General features: G+C 39.4%; 1 long non-coding RNA gene across 1 annotated transcript; it reads right to left on the bottom strand.

Annotated features, from left to right (window-relative positions):
• Nucleotides 1-5332: 5332 nt before the first annotated feature.
• LOC121041397 (uncharacterized) lies at nt 5333-21791 on the bottom strand. Its single transcript, XR_005795719.1, has 3 exons — nt 21759-21791; nt 21112-21114; nt 5333-5505 (listed from the first exon to the last, which is right to left on the bottom strand). It is a non-coding gene; the product is annotated as an uncharacterized LOC121041397 (long non-coding RNA).
• Between the last annotated feature and the right edge of the window lie 3415 nt (nt 21792-25206).

Genomic DNA, 25206 nt, shown 5'->3' with positions numbered 1-25206 from the left:
ATTGTTAAAGAGAAAAGTTGTTGATTTTATACTTTGTGAAAGGCAAAAGGGACATAAAATAGCAATTATTTCTTGCCGTTAGCCTGCCTTTCTTTGTTTGGGGGGTGTGCTATGGCAGAATAAAGGTCCGTGCTTCAGAAATAATGAGCGAGGAGAGGCTATAGGCGTAGTTTATACATCAGTCCTTTTGTAGTGAGTACACAGAGCCATTTTATTTGGGAAGTGAATATTTGAGGGCTAGGGGACCCCTCCCCCTGAAAGTGCAAAGACCCTGAAGCGTGACTGCTCCCTCCATTTCAGTATTTGAGTGGCATGTCGAGATCCTTCCAGCACGAGGTGCATAATGTATTGTGCAGGCTGACTCCCATGTGGAAGAGAGCACAAAACTTCCCTATGCATGAGGCATTTTTAGCAAATTGGACCCCATTTCAATCTTGATGAAACTTGATGACATTTCCAACTTGCAAGTGCACAAAATGAAAAAGCAAATTTTTAGCTATTTATGTGTCAGAACATCAAAAGCTCAAAAGCCATAATTAAGGGTGTCAGCATGGCAGGGAGACCATATTTCTGCTCTTCTCGGGGGTCTTGTGGGTCTCTCCTTAGAGGTTAGCTGAAGCTCTTCTTCCCCTTGAAGACTTGAATCAAACAATTTGGATTTCATGAGTCCCACTTGGGAAACTGCCTCTTCACTTGCAACCCTGTCATGTTGATATTTAGTGTTTTTTATCTCTTTCACGAGAAGAGAAATGTGGGGGAACAGTTTTGTAGTTGGTGCTTCCTAGTCCTTAGTTTCCCGGTGCTATTTTTTTTGGAAGTCTGAGGGGAAAAAATGTAAGAAAAGGTGCTTTCAAATATTTTAATTCCTTTTCATTTTGGGTTTCTAGTATATGCAGTTAACTTTCTGACTTTAAATTCCGGTAAATGCACAAAACATGCTCTTATGATATGCCCATTTAATGACTATATAGACAGAATAGAGTAGAACACAAATAGATGTCCAAATAAGTGGAAATAAATGGGCATTAAAAATTTAATAAACGTCCATTTAAACCAGCCCTTCTAAAGTTCTTTTGTGTTCATTTGTTAAGACGTAGCGCTAAAACAAAAACAAAAACAAAAACAAAATGTAGCTCTGACTCAGTAAGTCTGGAGAGAACCCCGCGAATCTGCGTTTCTAACATGCTCCCTGGTTGAACAATGCTGACGGTGTCTGAATCACACTTGGAATGGCAAAGCTTGACCTGTCTTTCCAACTCAAGGAGGAGTCTTAAAATTCAGCTGTGGTCACTGTGATTATCAACAGGTGCACTTGTCTGGGATATACATGTTTTGGTTAAGATAGCCTTTGAATTTTATAACAGAACTATTATTAAAATTAATCCCTAGTACTGCGGCTGCCTGTTAATGATTCACAAAAATCCTTGCCTAATAAGAGCTATTTTCTGAAGAGCTCGCATTGAATTGCAAATACTACTCCTAATCTGAATGACATCCACAATTCGCTTACATAGCCCAAGCCTGAGCCAGAAGAGCTTCTGCAAGTGTTGGACACCCATTATGTGCAATGCATTGTCTTGAGGGCTGTGTGAAAGTTTGTAGAATAAGGTACATACCCGCGACTGAGAAACTTAAACTCCATTGTGGGTGGGGAGGGATGCGGGAGATAGAGCATGCATATAAAAACCTGCATAAAATAGAGGCTCTTTAAAGTGATACCAGATCTAAGTGAGACCCAAATTAAAGACCAATTGGATTTGAAGAAAAGAGAGAGCTAGTTCATCTGATGGCAGAGCCCCAGAGCCTTCATGGAGAAGGAAGCATCTGAACGAGGCTTCAACTATTTGGATTAGGTGTGTAGAAATGAGGCTGTGAGGTGTGGGCTGAGTCGCAAACGTATTAAAAGGAGGGGAACCTTGGAAGAAAGGACATGATAGGAAAAGGAGCTTATGTGTATTTTGGGGAATAGTTTCAGTTTGGCTGAAATGCAGGTTTCATGCAGGGGTTTGGTTGCCAATAACCTCAGAAAGAAAGTTGGAAATGAACTTAAAAGCCAGTGGAAGATATTTGGGTTGAATTTGGTAAGCAGTGAGGAGCTGTCACTTACCCAATCCACTTGTTCTCAGTTCTCCTTCTTTTTTTAAAAAAAAAAATTAACATTTATTCATTTTTGAAAGGCAGAGAGAGACAGAGCATGAATGGGGGAGGGGCAGAGAGAGAGGGAGACACAGAAACAGAAACAGGCTCCAGGCTCTGAGCTATCAGCACAGAGCCCGACTCGGGGCTCGAACTCACAGACCGCGAGATCATGACCTGAGCAGAAGTCAGCCACTTAACCAACTGAGCCATCCAGGTGCCCCATCAGTTCTCCTTCTAAAATGTCTTCAGTCTTGTTCATTTGAATTATTTGTGTGTGTGTGTGTGTGTGTGTGTGTGTGTGTGTGTGTATGTGTGTGTAAATTGACATTTTATTTCTTTTCAAATTTCTTTTGGTAGTCTATAAGAGATTATAAAAAGAAGACACATTTGTCATAGGAACTAACAGGAAATGGAGGATGGGAAGAAGGAAGATTCCATGCACTGCCCTCTGAGAGGTGACTCTGTCTTATAAATTGCAAAGAAGGTATAATCCAGAGATGTGGAAATTGTTAGCTAGGAAATATTTGAATTTATGTCTCTTACATGGAAGGCATCCAGCAACGTGGTAGGTGACACGGGAGGGATAAACTTGGTACATCTTCCTGGATCATCAGTTTCATTCGATCAGAGTTTCACTCCACACTATATAATTTAAAGCCTTTAAAAATATATATTTTAAATATATTTAAACAATTATATTTATGCTTAAATTTCATTTATACAGTAATTAACACCAGTCTAAAATCAGACAGAGGTACCATTTTATATTTAAATGTGTTTTCCTCTTGTTTTTTAAACTTTAATGTTTCCTAACTCTGGTTATGTTAGACTGTTTTAATGAAGAGCTCTTTTTCATTTTCAAAAAGTATAATATATATAAAGAATTAAAAAGAGTATGCTAATCTCTCACTCTGTTAATCCTACAAATGGGATGCCTGACTACTCAAGTTACATGGCTTATTAGGAATGAGGCACCCTGGTGGCAGCCTACTAAAATTGCAGGCATAGGGAAAGAGGGAAGTAATCATTTGAGTGGGGAATGGAAAAAGCTAAGTTTATAAAGGCCGCATAAATACTATGGATGGGCTCAGCCAGTATCAAGCCTGGCATAGCTGACCTATGTCAGTATTTCTCTACTCTTGTTTTTATCATCATATGCCTAAGAAGTCTTTTTTAGACATGATTTTCCTAATTGTTATTCCTCCCCTGCCCTTTGGAAGGCCACAAACCATCATAATATCTAAAACTTTTGAACTCACAAGAACCAAGTTTGGCCCCTTGGAACAGTGTTTCCTCCATTGATGGCACACGGTCTAGAGTTTTCCAGCCTCTGTCTTTCTGGGGTAAGACCTTGTCCTCACACTCCTGTGGCAACTCTAAACTGGATCACCTAGAGTCAGCCTTCTATCAAACAGTGACTTGTCAGAGAGTCATGTATTGAGGCTCCTGCTATTGGAACCCAGAAGGAGTGCCTTTACCAAACCTTTATTATTAACACAAGTCCTGCTGGTTGACCTTTTTAATCATTCACCCAGACTGGACTCACCACCATTCTCAGGGCCCCCCTTTTCTCTTATATAGTCATTGCCCTTAGGTCCCAGCTGCATGGAGCCTGCTTTTATCTAATTACGAGTCCTTGAATTCTCCCTGCTAAAGTGGCCAACAGCAGATCTAGAGGTGCTTTAAGCTGTATTCCCATCTGCCCCAGTCCACTTATCAATGGTAACGGGATGATACATAGGAGAAGAGCTTGATCTTTTATGCCTGGCAGATTCCACTCCTATTCTCTTTCCCTAAAATCCAGACTGTAACGAACAGAATCACGTGTGTCCTCATTGGTTCTTTCCCATACTTAATGTTCACAATAGTTCCATAAGGTGTTTATCAAGAACATCCCCATATTATAGGCAAAGAAAAGGTCACACAGCCAATAAATGCTGGATCCAGCCCCAGAACTCAGGGATCTCTTGGTCTAAAACCCATGCTCTTATCTTATACTGTCTTTGAGAGGTCTGCCAGGAAATGGTAGTAATAACTTATACTTTCGTCTACCCTATTTCTACATAGATCCCTATATTTATTTTTTTCACATAGTTATTCACTCAGCAGATACTCATTGAACAACTATTATGTGATAGGAACTTTGTAAGTTATTAGAGACACAAATGAAAAACACCCTTTCTGTTTTCAAGGAGCTCACAGTTTATAAAGGAGATGGGCCAGTGAGTCAGTATCTATAACTGCATCTGACACAGTAATGTTAGTAATATAGCTATATGATACTGTGGGAGAGGCACCCATCCCAGTCTGGATGGTGGTCTGGAACAGCAGAAAACTTTGAGATGGAGAAACATCCTGTACTGACATTATATATTTATGTGTCTTGCATTCTGCTCTATAAGATACTCAAGGGCTAGAACTGTCTTTTCCATATTTGTTTTTCCAGCACCAGCTATAGTTTCTCACTTTGTTAATGTCGGGCCAATGTTTGCTGTACTAGAGGCTAGTGTATTTCCTTTGCTATTTGCCACATGCTCTTGTGTCCCCTGGAATTATATCTTAGGACTCTACTGGTTTTAAGATATAGCAGCCAGGGCGCCTGGGTGGCTCAGTTGGTTGAGCGTCCGACTTCGGCTCAGGTGACGATCTCACGTTTCGTGGGTTCGAGCCCCGTGTCGGGCTCTATGCTGACAGCTCAGAGCCTGGAGCCTGCCTCAGATTCTGTGTCTCCCTCTCTCCCTCTCTGGCACTCTGTCTCCCTCTGTCTCAAAAATAAATAAACATTGAAAAAAATTAAAAAAGACATAGCAGCCAATTTGATCTAATTTAAGTGAAGATGAGTGATTTATTATAAAGATACAAGGGTGCATCATGGAAATCAAGTATAGAATACGGCTAGTCCTCAGGAGAAAACTACAATCAGAAATAGGAATTCTCTTTTTCATTCTACCTTCTCTTGCAGAATGACTATATTTTTCTATCTTCATGGTGTAAAATATGGCCACATTACACCTCCCAGGTTTAGTTATTTTAGGTTCAGTCACATGAAAAGACTAACCCAGCTTCTCTCAGTCTCAATTCTAAACTCTTTGAAGAGAGAATCATATTGCCCATTGGGTCATTAAGTTATGGCTATTGAGGACCAAGCCTTGTGGAGATGAGAAAGAGGTAGTAAAAAGCAGTTTCCCAGGGACTCCTGGGTGGCTCAGTTGGTTGAGTATCTGACTCTTGGTTTTGGCTCAGGTCATGATCCCACCATTGTAGGATCAAGGCCCGTGTTGGGGTCTACACTGGATGTGGATTCTGCTTGAAATTCTCTCTCTCTCTCTCTCTCTCTCTCTCTCTCTCTCTCTCTCTCTCCCTCTGCTCCTCTTCCCCACTTGCACACACACTCTCTCTAAAATAAAATACAAATTAAAAAAAAAAGAAAGAAAAGAAGTTCCCAGAGAAAGAGGACACTTTTTTGAGCTGGGCAAGCACCTGAAGAAATACCATCCACCCAGACAGTTGAGAGAAAAGCTCCTGGGTGTGGCAGGATACCACTCCCAGGATATAAGAAATTAATAAACAACTGTTCTTTGATGACATTTGCTCACAATGATCCTGGTTTTCCTGAAGGACTCTGCTCCTCATTTAATCAAAATAATGTCCCTTGGTTTAACTCCTTTGGTAAATGATTATTCTCCCAAGAATAGTGTGCTGTATTGATCTTAGACCTTTACATAATGATATGGTGTGTGTGTGGGGGGGGGGGTGGTGCTTCTAGCTTTTGTAATGCAAAGAACAGAGGCAATGAGTGAGAACACATGGATAGGCTAGGTAGAATACACGATACAAATACTTTTTTGAAACACTTAATAGCTGCGTTAAAAAGAAAGAAAGGGAAATATCCCGGTATCATGGACTTATAAATAGAGGAAATCATGTCCATAGTGGTTAGCAAAATAACAGATCTTTAAAGACAAGAGGCTGAACTCTTAACCCTGAGGTGGGAGCTTAACACACAGCTTAGACCACTTCTTGGATCAAATACGAAGCATTCTTGAATTGTCTCCGCCACTCATGGTACATAGAACTTCTATAGAAAAACCCTCTCAGCTCAAGTTGTTTTCACAATTAAAAATTAAAAATCACATGAGGAAATGATCCATTATCAGGGAGAATCAGCTGACTTTACAAATAAGAGGATTGATTCTGAAATGACCTTAACATTTAAAATGGTATTATTTGGGGCACCTGGTTGGCTCAGTCAGTTAAGCATCCCACTTTGGTTCAGATCATGATCTCGCGGTCCATGAGTTCAAGACCCGCGTCAGGCTCTGTACTGACAGGTCGGAGCCTGGAGCCTGCTTCAGATTCTGTGTCTCCCTCTCTCTGGCCCCCCCCGCCCCATTTATGCTCTCTCTCTATCTCAAAAATAGATAAACATTAAAAAAATTTTTAATGGTATTATTTAAGTAGGTTTCCACTGGTTAAAGATTTCATGAATGAGGAGGAAAGGAATCAATGAAATAACAGGCAATTTTGATGGGGTGCCTGGGTGACTCAGTTGGTTAAGCATCCAACTTTGGCCCAGGTCATGATCTCACGGTTCTTGACTTCAAGCCCCATGTCAGGCTCCATGCTGACAGTGTGGAGCCTGAAGCCTGCTTTGGATTCTTTTCTCCCTCTCTCTTTGCCCCTCTATCGCTCGTGCTCTGTCTCTCAAAAATAAATAAGCATTAAAAATTTTGTTAAAAAGAAAGAACAGGCTATTTTGATTTCAAAATCGGGAATTAAATAAAAATATGAAATAAAAAATATGGACATAGAATTAAACCTCAGTGAATAAGTCAAAAGCAGATTAGATATGTGGGGGAAGGTGAGAGGGAGGGAAGGAGAGACAGATGGGGGGAGAGAGAGAGAGAGAGATTTTTCTAAAGAAAGAATACCAGTTACTGTCTTGAAGGACAAAAAATTGGAAAATAAAGGAGTAACATGCAGGATAGAATAACAAGACCCAAGAAATTTGCTGGATTTTCTGAAAGGAAAGAATAGAGTGAATTTGGAGAAAAACTTTATTTTTGTTGCAAATTTTACATACTGATTAAAGATACAGCTTTTCAGATTGAAGAGCTACATCGAATCCCAAGCAGGGTAAACAAACAAAATGACCCTCTGGAAACCCTGTAAATAAATCGTAGAACACCAAAGAAAAAGCAAAAACCTTAGAAACATCTAGAGAGAAAAGATAGATTTCCTCCAAAGGAGCAGTAATTCCACTGAATAGAATTCTCATAAGTAGTAGCAGGTGTCAAAAGACCATAAAAATCTGCAACATATAGACAGAAATAAGTATCACCTTACATTTAGGGACCCAGCTAATCTAGTGTTTAGGAGCATGTTTTCTAATAGAGGTTTGCTAAGATAATCACCAAAGGATTGGCTTTAGGAAGAGGGAAATGGAAGTCCAGGAGGTATAGAGTGGGACAGAAGAAGCAATGTGGTTCCAAGATGTTGGAAATTATGTGAGCTAACCTGAAAGGATATTGATATGAGGGAAACAACTAATATGGCAGAGGGTAAAAAAACAAAAACAAAAACAAAAAAAGAAAAAACATAAACGAGGGAGTTGCAATATCGTGTTGAACAACGTAAATTCAAGTGCCCGTGGGTGCATCTAAAATGTTTCCATCCATTGCTAAGAAAGTGTGGTAAAAATGTAAGTTTAAAAAGATTTGTTGTTTTTGTGGGGAAGGGCGTGAGACAGGCAAAGGAAACACATGGCCAGTAGGTTTCTCTTTGTAAAATAAAGTGGCAGAAATAAATCCAAATATTTTAATAACCACAGTTAATAGAAATGAATAAATTTGCCACTTGGCTGTCTGATATTTACATTGGTTTAAAAAAAATTCATTTTGATACTCTTTCAAAAGACAGACCTTTAATATAAAGACACCTGCTATTATAGCAGACTTGGTTTCTTTTTCATCTCTTGAGAGCCCTAATGAAGTCACTAAAACTCCTTTCTCATGATAGATGCCAAAACTCGCGTGCATGTATTCTGGAGTATTGAGTGCCTTCTGTGAACAAGAAGGAACAGCAATTGAACATGGCTGGACATAGGATTCCAAGTATTTTAATGCTTTATAACATCAAATTGAAGACCTGCTCATCCGTGTTTGCCACAGGATTAGTTTTCACAGATGGCTGTGAATAAACCATAGGAAAGGACATACATGTCCCCTTTTAGAACAAAATGGACACATATGAGAGCATATGGTATATTTATTTTGATTATGAAGTTTTACCACACCATAATTAATGGTAAAATAGAAATTTAAAAGGCATGAAAGCATTACTTGGCTGTGATAATGCTATGACACCAACCTCTTCTTTTTCCTAAATCAGTTTTTCCATCGTGTCAGGCTGTTGATGTTTTGTTCACGCCCATAGTTCTTAAAAGCCAGAGCAAATAATAGGCTGGGTTATGTTCATGTAACTGCACACAAACCCAGTTTACAATGATATAAACTCAACATATATAGTGAGGCAAAGTTAGGTGGCTTTTGAAAATGTGGACCATCAAATCTCAGTGCATGTTTATCTGAACACATCTATATTTATAGTTTACTTCACCGCTGATTCAAATAACGAAGGGAGAGCTGGCCTTCAGGGATCCGATGTAGCACACTCATAAATAAAAAGTGACGTGCACACGTTTTTCTCCTGCTAGGATTTTGAAAGTCAGATATGGCACCCTGGTACCCTGAAACAGGTGTTAGGGGCTGGACGTTTGCGTTCCCCCCAGTTCATAGGTTGAAGCCCTAATCCCCAATGTGATGGTATTTGGAGATGAGGTCTTTGCAATGGAATTATGTTGAGGTGAGGTGGCGAGGGTGGAGCCCCTAGAATGGAATTAGTATCCGTGGTGTCCTGAGCTTTCTCTTTCTTTGCCTTGGGAGCATATACATAGTGGGAAGGCGGCCATTGGCAAGCCAGGAAGAGGCTCCTCACCAGGAATCTTGGACTTAGAGGTTCCAGAACTGTGAGAAATAAGTGTCTGTTGTTCAAGCCACTCGGTGCGGTATTTTGTCACAGCAGCCTGAGCTGACTAAGACAACAGGGCTCCCCGATGAGGCTGGAATTGACAAATAGATCAAATTGGAGGTGCTGATTCATCCATCTCTGTTTCGTGCTCACCAGAGAAACACGTGGGAAGGGAGGTTGAACCTTGAGTAGCCCCTAAACCCTCGGAGCCTAAATCTCTGGTGGGTGCTGGTCTGCGTGTGTGTGTTTGTAATAAGAATATTTAAAACTGAACCTGCCTTTACATTTTGTTAAGCATTACACCAAGTACATTACCCTGTGTTTCTTGCCTTAATGGGCTCTCAGGAGGAATTGATAAGACATCTGGTTCCTGCATTCTTTGCTAATGTTCCTTTTGGCCTCAGGTAGAAAATATTGGGCAATTTTTTTTCTCCAACAAAACCTTGTTGTAAATAGAGGAAAATAAAAATAAAAGGGGTAGAAGTCACACATAAATTTTTTATGCAAATGGGCATTAAAACGCATGAATTAAAGGTCTGTTTGGGTAACTTTCCTATTCACCGTATTTGTTAAGAGATTCATTTGAGCTAAAGTGAGTAGAGGTCATATAGTTTCACAAATAGTGCTAATATCTTTGTGCTTCTTGCTGCGTCTGTTTGCTGTGTGCTCATTCATATCTCTGGACCAAGCTGTGAATTTGGGGAAAAGTAGAATTTTTGAGAAATCAGAACATTGGGAAGAGAATTTTAAGGAAACATCTTCGACAGAGGCCTAGTAGAGGTGAAGAACACTGAATTCACTGATAGAATATATTGCATAGCGATTCAAGCATAATATGGAGTTCGAGGTATCACTGTATATAAAGATATTAATTATTCCAGTGGAGATTTTAAATCACAATGTGAGTTCTGTTTAAGATACAACTTCCTTTAGGATTGGCATTGGCCAATCTTTTTGATGGCCCTTTATGTTCATAATTTTGTGGAGCATTTTTTAGACTCACTAATAATAATCTTGTCATATCAGAGAAATTTGTGACAGTATTTCCCTAGAGAGAGGCAGAGAGAAAGTAGTAGAGAACAAGACCATACACATCATGTAGAAAATTATGGAATCAAATATATAGCCCTGAATTTGAAAGAGACCAAACTGACATCAGGCCATTATTTTGATTGGTCCAGGTAAACTTTGACAAGATTCCAGAAAATACCTTATTACTTCTGATCATTCATTATAGTGATTCACTATTCATTAGCTCATGTTCATTAAGTACTTGTTCTATGCCAGGTTCTGGTGTGAGGGCTTCAGATGTGTTTGTCTCCTTTAATCATCTCAATAACCCATTAGGTAGCTAGTATTATTATCTCCATTTTCAAAATAAAAAAGTAAACAAAAGTCTAGATATGGTAAGTTAAATCTCACTGGTAATTGGTCAAGACAGAATCCAAATTCATGTCTCTTGGACCCTAAGGGCCATGCATGTAATTGCTGTGTTAGGTCTACACAAATATTCTCAGTAAAGAGCTTTTGAAAGAAGAGTTATAAAATAAAAGTTAATGCTACAAAGATTCTTCATGAATAATTTCATGAGAAAGATAATTTCTCTGATATTCATGTATTAATACATACTTAAATATATGTTAAGTATGTAAATTAAATTAAGCTTGTGAACTTCAAGCATCTGTATCCTGTCTAGAGAGGGAGTGCTGAGGGATGCTGATTAAAGCAAAAAAGTGGATTCCATTTCTTTCATTTTGTCATTAAAGTATTTGCCATCGTAATGAACCCAAAGCACTTTATAAAAGGGAATGAGTGAAAATAGTAGATGGAGGCAGTTATAAGGGATGTCTGGAGGCACTGGAAGTAAGTCACTTAATCTCACCCTAACGTAGTTTCTCACTGAAGTGGATAAACAAATGCGCTCCTTAAACAAGATTTGAGACAAAGCACCAACTTAAAATAACATTCAGCTGAAACCACTAAATTGGACATGCGCCTTCTAATTTCCCACAGCATTGTCTTGTCAAACATGTTGGCTTGGGTTTGTACGATAAACTGGTGATATTCAGCGTATTAGAAGTTTAGGTTCATGTATTATTGAATTCAGGAATGCTTCCCATACGTCTTAGGAAGTTTGAAACATGTTCTAGAATTCTGAATGCGAAGTCTTCCCGTCACGGGATCCACTGCAGGAGTTTTGCACAAATCTCATTAGGAAGTTAAATTCGTGACACCCTCTTCAATGTTAACATAGAGAGATTAACCAAAGTAACTAACTCCATGGCAAGAGAAAGGAGAGTGAGGAGGCAGATGATAAAAACTCTAATTTATCAGAACACAAATACTGGAAATGAATACACAGGGAATCGAGAAAATGGCTAGGTGAATAACTTGGTGTTAAGTTCCATGAGTGGGGCGAGGCTTCTTGTTCTTAAAGAAAGTTGTCTGCATTGCCCTTTTTTAATTTTGTCATATTTTATTTTATTTTTTTATGTAAAAATTTTTTAATGTTTATTTTTGAGAGAAAGAGGGAGAGAGATAGCGTGTGAGCAGGAGAGGGACAGAGAGAGAGGCAGTCACAGAATTCGAAGCCAGCTCCAGACTCTGGGCCATCAGCACAGAGTCCCATGCGGGGCTTGAACCCCTGAACTGTGAGATCATGACCTAAGCCGAAGTTGGACACTCAACTGACTGAGCCACCCAGGCGCCCCTGTCATATTTTATTTTGACTTAAAATATTTTCTCAGATTCTATAGTTTTGCTACATCCCATGCACGTTCCAATAAATGATCTATTTATTTACGGGAAAGGCAAGCTTTGCTAATGTAAAGACAACATGCAAGAATTTTTCCTGCCAATTTTCTAATGAAAACCAATGACAGGTTTTTTTTTAAATTTGGTTATAAGTTTCATTTGCTGAAAATGAAAAATGTATTCTTAAAACGAAATAAAAAATATCATATTATCAGGATTTCTGGCAGCAAATGAATGAATACTTATTCTGAATAGATCTCTCTGAATGGCCAGTCTATAACTACCGTGTTTTGTTAGAAAAGTATATTAAAAAGTAGAAACAGCATCCTGAATGAAGAAAAGAGATAAAAACAAAGTATAAAATATGTAATCTTTAAAAAGAAGCTTATCAAGGAGAATCTTAGTGAAACTTTAAATGGGAGAGTCACACAATCCCAAAGCTTTCCCATTTCCCTATTCAATGAATAATTTACTTTTTAGATGAGATCCGCTAACATTATTGCAGAAAAACTGTAATTGAAAATTATTAAAGCTCTATCTTTATTGCATTTGAAAATCTGTGCATTTGGTGTTTGACCAGGTCTGCCTCATCATTAAGAATTTTGAGGAAAAGCAAAATCTCTGTCTCCCGAAGAATAAAGAGCAAAACCCTTAATTGCTTTCTTGTTTCCCACAAAGATGCTAATATGATGAACTGAATGTCAAGAATAATAAGACAAAATGATGGTGTACACCCTGCAAAGAGAAAATAAAACATCTTTTTATGTAAACTGTCACCAGAACCTCAAGGAAACTCTTTGCTCTTTCCCTGCCCTGATTTTGAACTGCTTCATTAAAAGTAATTTTGTTTTTCAGGAGGATAACACCCACATTATTCTATAAAAATAATTTTAAGAGAAATCTTCAATTAAGAGGTTATTGTTGCCTGAAAGATTTTTTCCATAGTTGGTTGGTAGCTGAAAATATGATCTTCCCAAGTTTGAATGGAAATATGACATTCATAATGGTTTAAAATAGGTAAGTGTCTTGTCTGTTTGAAATGCCCATGAACTTAGTATTATTTATCAGATCCTTTGATAATGTTGGAATTTTCAGAGGACAGAATTTTCAAAAGGGAGAGAAATTAATCACCAATTCTTCCTGTCTTCAATTGATTGAAACATTAAATTAGAGAGACTGAGAAAGCCCTTGTTCAGTACAGTATTTTGAAAATAAACAAGAGATCACAGACTCATGGTACACCCCAGCTCCCCCCCACCCACCCACTAGTTTTGGATGGAAATCCTGTAAAACTCATCCCACTGACCATCAAACTCCCACCAGTGCTTGTCCTTATCTAAATTTAGACACTTGGGGGCGCCTGGGTGGCTCAGTCGGTGAAGCGGCCGACTTCGGCTCAGGTCATGATCTCGTGGTCCGTGAGTTCGAGCCCCGCGTCGGGCTCTGTGCTGAGGGCTCAGAGCCTGGAGCCTGTTTCAGATTCTGTGTCTCCTTCTCTCTGGCCCTCCCCCGTTCATGCTCTGTCTCTCTCTGTCTCAAAAATAAATAAACGTTAAAAAAAATTTAAATTTAGATACTTGCTTGGTTCACTCTGTAACCTGATAAATGTTTAGATACATAAATACATATAAACCACTTAGAAGGGAATTTCACAGGGCACCTGGGTGGCCCAGTCAGTTGAGCGGTTGACTCTTGATTTCAGCAAAGGTCATGATCTTGCGGTTTGTGGGTTCAACCCTGTGTCAGGCTCGGCGTTGACAGGACGAAGCCTACCTGGGATTCTCTCCCCTCTCTCTCTCTGCCCCTCCCCTGCTCATGCTCTCTCTCCTTCTCTCTCTCTCAAAATAAATAAACTTTTAAAAAGTAAGGGAAATTCAAATTCTTAATTAAAATAAAATCCCTGGTAATTTATTTCCTTAATAATTTGTCCTACAGACAGTTTCTTTCTCAATGGACACAGGAAACTACCCTTGTCAACTTAGGCCACAAAAGTCACTTTGCAACTAAGGCAACAGTGACAAGTTCTTGTCACGTGGTCTTTATGCGTAAAAGCCCAAGCACGTTGTAAAAGGGTTTCTGTTGAATTAAGGTGCCCCTTAGAAGCCTTCCCACCACCCTTTATAACTCTCTTCTGAGAAACACTAATCTCCAGAAATACTCATAAAAAGCTTCCAGGTCAAATAATTCTGGAGAATTCTAAATATTGAGTTATATTTGTGATTAAAAAGTTATGTCAGTGTATGAAAGGCTCTGAGAAGCTCTCCATTCTGTTCTGCAATCTGTTCTACATTGTTCAGTGTAGAATGAATGGCTCAGCGCAGCACTTTCCAAACTTACTTACCTATCGAACCCGGCTTTTATTGCTCATCTGAGCAATGCTTGTGAGGTAGACACTTCCCTGTTTCACAAAGAAACAGGCTCAGGGAAGTTAAGTAACTTGCCTAAGGTAATACAACTACCTTGAGTGATATAGCTAAGATTTGAAGCCCCAAACCTTCTATCTTTTGTTTGTCTGCTTATTTGTTTTGAGACAGAGAGAGAGAGAGAGAGAGAGAGAGAGAGAGAGAGAGAGAAAGGCAGAGGGAAAGAAAGAGAATCTTAAGCAGGCTCCACGCTCAGGGTGGAGCCTGGTGTGGGGCTTAATATCACAACCCTGAGAGCATAACCTGAGCTGAAATCAAGAGTTAGAAGCTTAACCAACTGAGCCACCCAGGTGCCCCCAAGTCTTGTATCTCATAATCAGCACCATGACCTAAAAATACAAGGAAATACATTCATTTGAATCTATGAACTATTTCCAGTTATGTTTAGCACTTTTTTTCTGTGCCATCTTTAACAGATTTCTTTTTTCCTCATATTCAAGCTATTGGGATTATGTAAACAAGTAAACAAACAAGCAAAACACCCCCAAAGAACCCCATGCTGTTACATACAATGTGTTTGCTTAGAAAAAGGTTACTATATTCTGTGCAGTATAACAGTTCGGAATGAGCCCAAATAACACATAGAACACATCATTTTATAGCCAATATGGGACAATATGGAGTCAAGAGAAGCATGCATATTACCTTAAAGTTGGGAATGACATTTGGCAAAATATTGTGAGTCAGCAGAGAAACATGAACTAAAGAAATCCATTTGCCTGAAAGGACCTTGTTTAAGCTAATTTCAGAAATATTTAAAGGATTCAATTGTATACATAATATTAAAATGAAAGTTACATTGAGAAAAACATTAAATGCATTAAAAGATTCCTGTCGTAGTGAGAAAGAATGTATATGTTTTTGATTTTTACGTAGACATTTTATCTACAAGGATCCCTTTATTCTCTTTATATACATGGGTATATTTGTGATTAGGAAAGCACGCACACACATACACAAATGTATATGCAGTGAGTACAAACAACCTTGTATGAGAATTATTAAAATATCCATTTTCGTTATTTTAAATGTAATATAATTTTAGATCCCTTTCAGAAGTGTCCAGTGGACAGATTTATTATTATTATTATTATTTTTAATTTCCTGCATCAGATCTAGGTCTTTGATAAATACCACAGACAGCCCCAGAACTGTAGGATGGGCTTGACAGTTCCTCAATAAAGGGCTGTGTGGTTTTTTTGTCAGAATCTTCCTTCCACTGACAGCTGCTTTGTTCTTTTCTAGTCAGATTTTCTAGTTAACACATCAAAAGTGTATCTGTGTACACGAAGTACGAAGAAAACAGTTCAAAGAGGTAAGAGATTCACTTTTAACTCTTGCTACATTTTCCCCACACTTGTCACAAAAGACATCTCTTATGGAAGCTTCAGAACAAGGTGAGGAGTTCATGATGGAGCCCAGGAATCTCTGGCATTTAAGAACCAGCGTTTTAGAAGGCGAGTTGGTCAGGCAATGCACTGAGAGTCTCCAGATCAGTGAGAGCTAATCTGCCGCGGGGAATTTGCATTTTCCCAAGACAACCGAGCCCAAGAGCTGGACACAGTGTTTTATATTTGGTTTATTGCAAAAGCTTGGTTTCTTCTTCTTGGCATATCTTAATGACAGTAGCCACCTGCTTATGTGCACACAACGCTGGGACCATCGCTTGGGTCTCTGCCAGCAGGGATTCCTACCCACACACACACACACACACACACACACACACACACACACACGTACACACACACACACACAAACTGAATTTAGCCTTGCTTCCTTGCTAAGCAAATGTCCTGGGGGGTGGGACTCCAAGATCTTTTTGACTAAGGTGGCTAACCGTGGATTGGTATCAGGATATTCAAACCCCAGGAAAGTCACCTCTTACCCTGACTCTTGCAGAATTCTAGTGATAAGCGTATGCAGAGATCAGGTAGAAGGCAGTTTCCTTTCTCTTCCTCCCATTATCCCTGAGTAGGGAAAATATCTAGAAAGTACTGCTGCCTCTCCTCCACACCCCTGCCCCCACCTCCAGTGAATTAAGTTGAAATAGACCAACACTGGGTGATGCCATATGTATGTTTTTAGTGGACCAAGTGACGCTAGAGCAATAAACATTTATTAAAAAAAATTTTTACATTCGATCTTTGAACAAAGCATCTGCATAGTCATCTTGAGAAAAATAACTTTGCTCAACATTCTTAGACTTACTTTATAGTTGAGTGTGGTTTTAAAATATGATATATGTCAGCTTTTCAAAATTTGATACATGTCAGAGTTCTTAGGGGCCCTGGAAGCCTTAAACCAGGCTAGGCAAAGCAAAAGAAATGTGCACAGCAAGCAAAGAAAACAGCCCCACATCTCCAGAGTGCTCCTGGTACCATGCTGTGTTTCTGGTACCATGGTAGGCAGGCAAGAGAGAGGCAGGATAGTGAGTTGGAAGGAGGCAGGCTGCTTGGGGTCAGCTGATGATTGGGGTCAACCTATGTGGCTTACCCCCTCTAAGCTTGTCCTCTTCTCTGAAGTGGGGATTCTAATGGTCCCACATTCACAGCGGGTTTTATTTATATATTTATTTTTTGGAAGAACAATTATGCGTGTAAAGCCCTTGGCACTTTCCAAACACATGGCATGAATCTCATGAAAGACTCTGAGGGATCACGTCATTGCCCAGGGTCTCCATAGATCTGGAATTTCACTGGTACCTGTTGAGTTCCAAAAGTGTATCCTATCATAGTTGCTTCTTTGGGCCATTTACCCTGCATTCATTAAGAAGTAAAAAGTCTCAGGGGCGCCCTGGGGGGCTCAGTCGGTTGAGCATAGGACTCTTGACTTCAGCTTGGGTCATGATCTTGTGGCGCATGGGTTCGCCCCGCTTCAGGCTCTGCCAGCCTGCTTGGGATTCTCTGTCTCTGCCCCTCCCCTGCTCATGTGTGAGTGCATGCATGTGTGGGCACGTGTGGGCTCTCTCTCTCTCTCTCTCAAAATAAATAAATAAACTTAAAAAAAGAAGTCTTAGCAATTGAAGATTTTACTTTTCACCTGTTCAATCAAGAATGTGATGTTCTTCTTAGATCTTGCCCCTTTTCTATTAATTCTCAATCATTAAGAATATAAAAGACATGGGTATGTTTAATCAACAAAGATATAATCATATTACAAATACTTAAACAACAGTAATAATTTAAAGTAGCACTACATGTAAGCAGAAAAACAGCAGGAAAAAAATGGCATAGATTTTTTTGAAGATTAAAAGTTCTGGCAACAGAGCTATGTATCTGTTTCAAGCATGTATTCTTTAAATTGTTGTCCTTTAAAAATCATGACTTTAGGGGCACCTGGGTGGCTCAGTTGGTTAAACATCTGGCTTCGGCTCAGGTTATGATCTTATGATTCTTGGTTTCAAGCCCTTTGTTGGACACCGTGCTGACAGTGTGGAGCCTACTTGGGATTCTCTCTCTCTCCCTCGCTCTCTGCCCTTCCAGGACTCAAGTTTTCTCTCTCTCTCAAAATAAATAAATAAACTTAAATTTAAAAAAAAAATCATGACTTTAGAATCAATAACTCCAAATCAAATTATTTTGCAAAATAAATTTAAAAAGATCTTCTAGTGTACTAGACCTTTGAATGTACTGCCATGAATTTCAGCACTTTAGTTTGTGAATCCTCTGCCCAATTTCTCTACCCTTATTAATTCCTGAGGTTTTTTTCCCCCAATATTTTTTTTTCTTTTTTTTTTTTTTAATATTTATCTCACCTCTCTGGGGGCATTCCAAATGGGGTTTTGAGTTGTGATGAATGCTCTCTCTTTTGGTTCCCAAACTTCTTAGATATGCCCCAGAGGCTGATTTCCCAACTAATGGAACGACCTAGCCAAGTCCCAGACTCTTGGCTGTGCTTTTTTTGTACTTTCTCTCGTCTTTGGGATTAATCATTATAATGGTTTGATTGCCGGTTTCCCCATGTCTTATTCACCACTGCAGCTCTAGCAGAAAGCCTAGCTCATGAAGGTTTGTTGAATGAGTGACTGAAATCAATGAATGTATTTCTTTCTTTTTTTTTTTTTTTAAAACGAATGTATTTCTCTTCAATTATCTATCCAAGTGTTTGGCTAAAGTAGATATTCTATAAATATGTACTGAATGAACTAATGAATAAACCTGTAAGTTAGTAGTGTGACTAAACACACATTTTCACCATTTGGGGAAGCAATATGTATTTTTACAAAGCTCATCCGGTAGGTGTTGGGGAATACCACATATAAAAGAAAAATGTCCGAATCTTCTAATGTTAGTGGAGAATATTTTTATCTGACATGCAAGCATTCTTCATGATGAGGCTGTTAAAACACTGTCCCTGCCAAACTTGAGGGTCCACTTCTCTATGAAATTTGCCTAAAAGCAAGTGTAGTAGACATATCATTAAGTGCATTTTACCCGGAAAAACTATCTATCAAAAGGAAGGTTCATATAATTTTTTTTTATTTTAAAACTCTTGAAAAATTTCTCTCTTCTTTGGACTCACTGCCTTATGTGACAGGATCAGTTGTGAAAAGCTGAGCAAGGCTAAAAAAATTACACTTTAATCAAGTAAAATTAAGTGGGGTATTTTGAAATGTCAAAGATGGATGGCGTATATTATACTTGTGTGAATAAATGCTTTCAATAATGACAAAAGCAATTCCAACTTAAGACTGTGAGCTTTTATGTCTATGAGAAGGTGTTATCTAATTCAAAACATCACAAATAAAATATGTTATTTATTTTTATTCCAAAAGGAAGAATAAAATGTGTAGAGCCAAAGCTTTATTATCACTATTATTATTTTTAATGTTCAGACTCCTCTCACTATGTTCCTCTTTCTAGGGATGATGTAGGACAGCATGCAGAGAAAAGTGGTCCGTGGGTTTTTTAGGCTTGGCATCATAAACTGTCAGAACTTAAGGAACCCCTAGTGTAGGATGGCAGGTAAGAAGGCCATATGTTGCTACTTTCTCCAAGTAGCAGACCTGGGTGGTTTACCACGGCTCCATTTCCCTACATGTCACAAAGGATATAGAAGTTTTCACAAGTAAAAAAAAATATATTAACAGGGGTGCCTGGGTGGCTCAATTGGTTAAGCATCTGACTTTGGCGTAGGTCATGATCTCATGGTTTGTGGGTTTGAGCCCCACGTCAGGCTCTGTGCTGACAGCTCGGAGCCTGGAGCCTGCTTCGGATTCTGTGTCTCGCTCTCTCTCTGCCCCTCCCCTGCTTGCTTGCTCTCTCTCTTTCTCTCTCTCTTTCAAAAATAAAAATAAAAACATTTAAAAAAATTTTAAAAATATTAACAAAAAGTTTGGACACTACTCTGATTGATCAGCTTTGGCAAAGTGGTATGAAACCTATTTGCCATCCTTGAGTTAGTGTATGCCCCACATTTTATTTACAACCGTTTATACTCTGGAGCACAGAGATTAGTGAGGACGGCCTTGGAGGAAGTCCCTGGATCAGGCACCTTAGAGTTCACATCTTGAATGAATCAAATGGCCTGCAGAAATTTGTAGGCTCAACGAAAATAGTGTGAAGTGAGATAAACTTTTTTGGGGGGATTTCTCTCTTCCTGTTCCCGGTTTGCAGGCATTCTTGTCTTCCTACTCAATGCTGACATCTGGAGTGCTTCACTCTGCCGCCCATCTGAGATTGCCTACCCCAGTTTTTCTTATGCCCTTTCCAAGTCAAAACGACAGTTTCTACATCTGATTGGCCGACAACATTGTGTAAAATTCTGATAAGCTCATCTAACCAGTCTCTGAATTGTATTCCAATGAATACTGGTCCAGCAGGAACAAAAAAAAAAAAAAAAAAAAAAAAGGAAGTCAAGGTTAAATCTGTATGGAAAATGCTTCACAGACCCTTCCAGAGTTTTCTCAAATATTAGCCCTGAAAACTCCTGGGGAAAGGAATCAGTTTAATTGTTTTTTCAATTGTTTAAAATTTAAATTCAAGTTAGTTATCATATAGTGTAGTATTGGTTTCAGGAGTAGAATTTAGTGATTCATCACTTATTTGACACCCAGTGTTCATCCCAACAAGTGTCCTCCTTAATGCCCACCGCCCATTTAGCCCATTCCTCCAACCACTCGCCTCTGTCAACCCCCAGTTTACTCTCTGTATTTAAGAGCCCTATAGTTTGCAGATTGTCCGCCTCTTTAAGAATGGGAATCAATTCTTAGCTGTGGTTTGGGGGTGACGTGAGACTGACAGGGTCAGACAAAGGAATTCTTTTCAATCGGGAGCAAGATAAGAGGCATTTGGGGCATGAAATTAACTTTATGGTTTATTACTAATGATGTCTATTAATAACCCTCAGCATCTCTTAAACATTTTGCCTGGTATATCTAATAGTTCAGGCAAGGGAAAACTATTAAAAATAGAGAGAATTTATAGCAATTACTTTGAAATATTACTAAATAGTAGTATTTCGCAGTGTAGGTAAGGGTAGTAATTTTCAATTCCAAAAACTACCTTATAAGGTTTATGTAAGCATCAAATGCATGTAAATCTTTAACACCAGGCCTGGTACCAATAAATATTTTCTATTAAAAATAACAGAAAAGAATAATTTCTACTCATACTTATTTGAGGTTGGAGTTCTACATATCTTGGTTAATATTTTAATAAAAGTAGCCTTTTGGGGGGATTACATGCTTCCCAAATGGTCAAACTAGCATGGTTTTCAAAATGTGATGGAACACTCTATTGAAAAATAGGCAATATTTATTGAGTACTCACTATATTTCAGGTTTTGTTTTAAGCATTTCTACATATATCTTTTCATTCTGGCAATTACTTTTTTATTTTATCATTTACAATTTTTTTAATGTTTATTTATTTTTGAGAGAGAGAGAGACAGAGAGACAGAGCATGAGTGGGGAGGGGGCAGAGAGATAGGGAGTCCCAGAATCTGAAGCAGGCCCCAGGCTCTCAGTTGTCAGCATAGAGCCTGACGCAGGGCTCGAACTCATGAACCATGAGATCATGACCTGAGCCAAAGCCAGAGCCCGCCGGGCACCCCTCATTCTTATAATTACTTTAAGAGGTAAACACTGTTATACCCATTTCACAGATGAGAACACTGATGTTTAAGCAAAGCTATGTAACAGAGATTACACAGATAGCAGCTGATGGAAAATATTTGTGCATCTTTTAAAATAGATGAGTTAGAGAATATTTCACATGGAAAAATTTAAGAGATCATCTACTTAAGAAATCTCTTTTATAAACAATAATAATTTCTTTTATAAATAACAATACTGAAGCATATGAAGGAATAGAATCTTATTCTGGATGATCTGGACATTGGTCAGACTCACGTCCTCTATCCAGCCAGTGATTCAGTGATTTGGGGACTACTTATAAACTACAGTCTGTAGACGTGCCTGGGTGGCTCATTCGGTTAAGTGTCTGACTTTAGCTCAAGTCATGAGCTCATGGTTCATGAGTTTGAGCCCCATATCTGGCTCTGTGCTTACACTGTAGAGCCTGCCTGGGATTCTCTCTCTCTCCCTCTCCCCTGCCCTCCCGCCCCCCCCCCCCAAAACTTGTGCACTCTCAAGATAACCAAATAAACTTAAAAATATAAACTATAGTCTGTAGATGTAAAATTATTCCTAATCAAACAGATTTCCAAGCTTGCTTTAGCAGATTGTATTTCCATCACGGCCATATCGATGCATTCTACTGTACATGCTATTTTTTACAATATGATGCAGATGCTGTTCCATCAGGAGGTGAGGTCTTTTTCTCTCACATTTAAACTGGGTGGAGTTTTGTAATTCAACCAATAGAATATGGCAGAGATGACACTGGGTGATTTCCGAGGCTAGTTGGTAGAAGGTTATATGGCTGCTGCTGTGCCTTACTCTTTCTCGAGACTCTTGCTTTGGAATCCAAGAAACATGTTTTGAGGATGGCCAAGACACCTAGAAGAGCCATGTGTTGGTGTCCCAGCTAACAGCCCAAGATGAAGTGACTTTTGGGACTAAGTAGAAGATGGAATTGGAAGGGCCATGAAGATATTCTTAGTGGAGACCTGGTGAGTCTCTTGGAGAAACTTGAGAAGGGTATATGGGTAACAGAAGTCAGGCCCTCAGAGAGGCTATCGGTGAGGTCTTAAAAGAACATGAGGGAAGCTGAATGGTCAAGAAGTCTTGTTAGTGGTATAGTGGTGGAAAGTTTGTCAACCGTGTTACCTTGGGGATGCAGAAAAGAGGAAAGGTACCTCGTGAACTTGTTCAGTTTTCAAGTGAAATTTAGAGCAAACATAAAAGAGCCAGGCTTTGCCAAGTAAAAGAGTAAAACTGTTTCTTATCTCAGACTTTCTAAGATTCTCAAATTAGGAAATGTTTTCCAGTTAGAGATCAAATCCAGGATAATGTCAAGAAAACATTTCATAAAGATAAATGTAAGAGTGTGACTGTCAAACTCTTTATTAAGAACTAAAAAAGGTTAAGGCGGTGCCTCAAGCAAACAACAGGGCCTTTAAGCAGCATAAATGTGTCTCCCTGTCCTGCGTTTATGAATAGGAACCAACTTTGGCCGTTATTTTGTGTCAGTCCCATTACTGAATGTTGGATGCGTCCGGGGTAGACTACTTGCCTCTTTGGTTCACGGGTCTTAAGATGGAGAGGAATATACTTGAGGGGCTATATTTAAGGAAGCTTATCTGAGGAGCCTCATCTGTACCTGAATCTGATGCACATGGCAAGATCCTTAACCTTGACGTGATTTTGTATTAAGATGTGAGGGTCTCAGGAGAGGAATGTGTGTATTTTTCACACGCTAGGGATGTGAATTATTGTGACCAGGAGGCAAACCGTGGCAGATTGCATTTCCAGTCCCATCCCACGTGGTATTCTTCTGATGTGATAGTGGCATTTCCTTGGTCCTTTTGCTTGAAACTGGGTAGAATTGGGTAACTGCCATGAGCAATAGAATGCAGCGGAAGTGACCCTGGGTGACCTCTAAAGTTAGCTTGTCAGAGGTGATGTGGCTTCTGCCTGGTCCTCACTGTCTTTTGGGATGTTCACCTGTGGAACTCAGTCACCGTGGTTTGAGGCAGTTGAGGCCACACGATGAGGCTGTGTGTAGGTGTTTCAGACAGCAGCTTCAACTAAGTTCTCAGCAAATGGCCTTTAGATGAGTCTTTGGATGACACAGCCTCAGTCTTCAGGGACTCTGAGGACTCCAAGGACTGTAAAGCCTCTAGCGGATGCCTCAGACACCGTGGAACACAGAAATGCTCTTCCCCCTGTGCCCTGTCCAACCGATTCCTGACCCACAGAACTGGTGAGCACAACAACTTGTTGTTTTATGCCACTGAGTTTTGGGATAATTTTTCTACTGGGGTGTAGTGACTGGAACACTAGTCAATTAAGAAGGATCTTAAATGCGCAACTGAATGGCCATTATTTGGTCACCGCTGGCAAAAAGCATGGTGCTTATAGGTGCACGTCACAGAAACTTGACTTCGACTAGTTTTAAACATGTAGAGGCTGTATTATCTCACTTAACAGGGCACCTAGAGTTTAGGTAAGTGCTAAGTTTGGTATTCTTGATGGTTTAATGATGTCATCAAAGAGCTCAGGCTCTTCATGTGTTCCTGAAGTCACTCTTAAGGGTAGCTTTTTTCAGTCTGGAAGCCAGATGTTTTGGAAGTCTGTTTTCTACCCAGTCACAACAGTATCTAGAAGAAAAAAAAAGAGGTTATTTTTTCCTGTGATTCTCTTAGGGGCAGGAACTTTGCCTAGAAGCAATCTTTTTCCCTCCATGAGATTTCACTGTACATCTCATCGCCAGCTGAGAACTCTTACCGACCCGGAGCAGCAGGGATGAGGAAGGAATTACCATGACTGGCATAGTCTCTTGTCCGGGGCAGAATGGATATGGGGAAGTCACCTTCCTGTTCACTGTTTCCTTTTATTGTTTGTTTCATCTCAGTCACTAATAGGAAGAACAGGATTTGGTTAGCTCAGGGTAATAGAATTTGCAATTTTTGACCATGCTTGAAGTGTTTTGCTTCTAATCAAATCTGGGAAATAAATGGGAGAGGATGTGCACTGTTTAAAATTTCTTTAAAGGCTGGATCTACAATGCAGGTCCTATAAGGGCTACTTTAAGCCTCTAGGGTTTGATTTTGATAGGAGTCCTCATCACCGGGTGAATGATGTTCCTGTGAATGATCCCACCAGTGAATGAGGAAAACAAGTATATAGAGCACAAATATACGCGTGTTAACTTTTTGTAAGATGGCAGTCAAGAATTCAGGCTTTTTTTTCAAACTGATGTGAGTTTCCTCATCAGTCAAGGGGACATAATATTTTCCACCTTGACAGCAGGTTATAAGATTAAATAAAATAATAATGCATGTGGAGGAATCTATATGCCAGTGTTCCTGGCTCACAGGAAGTACTCAATAGATGGTTATCGTTATTGGTTTTTATTTGTTTTGTTATATTTCTTATAAAGAGTACTCATTATACCACGGCTTATAAATTGGAGAAGAGTTTTAATGTTTATTTATTTTTATCTATTTATTTTGAGAGAGGGAGAGAGAGAGAGAGAGAGAGCAGGGGAAGGGACAGAGAGAAAGGGAGAGAGAATCCCAAGCAGGCTCCTCACTGTCAGTGCAGAGCCCAATGTGGGGCTTGAACTCACGAACCGCGAGGCCATGACCTGAGCCGAGATCAAGAGTCAGACACTTAACCGACTGAGTCACCCAGGTGCCCCAGGAGAAAAGTTTTAATTGGAACACTGAGATACCTTTGCTTTCCAAGTTTTTTGTTGATTGATGTTGTGCTGACATAATATTTGAGCAGAAAAAG

The sequence above is a fragment of the Herpailurus yagouaroundi genome, unplaced genomic scaffold (genome assembly GCF_014898765.1).
Source record: "Herpailurus yagouaroundi ecotype Mexico unplaced genomic scaffold, PumYag 183, whole genome shotgun sequence".
Taxonomy (NCBI): domain Eukaryota; kingdom Metazoa; phylum Chordata; class Mammalia; order Carnivora; family Felidae; genus Herpailurus; species Herpailurus yagouaroundi.
This window is presented reverse-complemented; position numbering and strand designations above follow the sequence as displayed.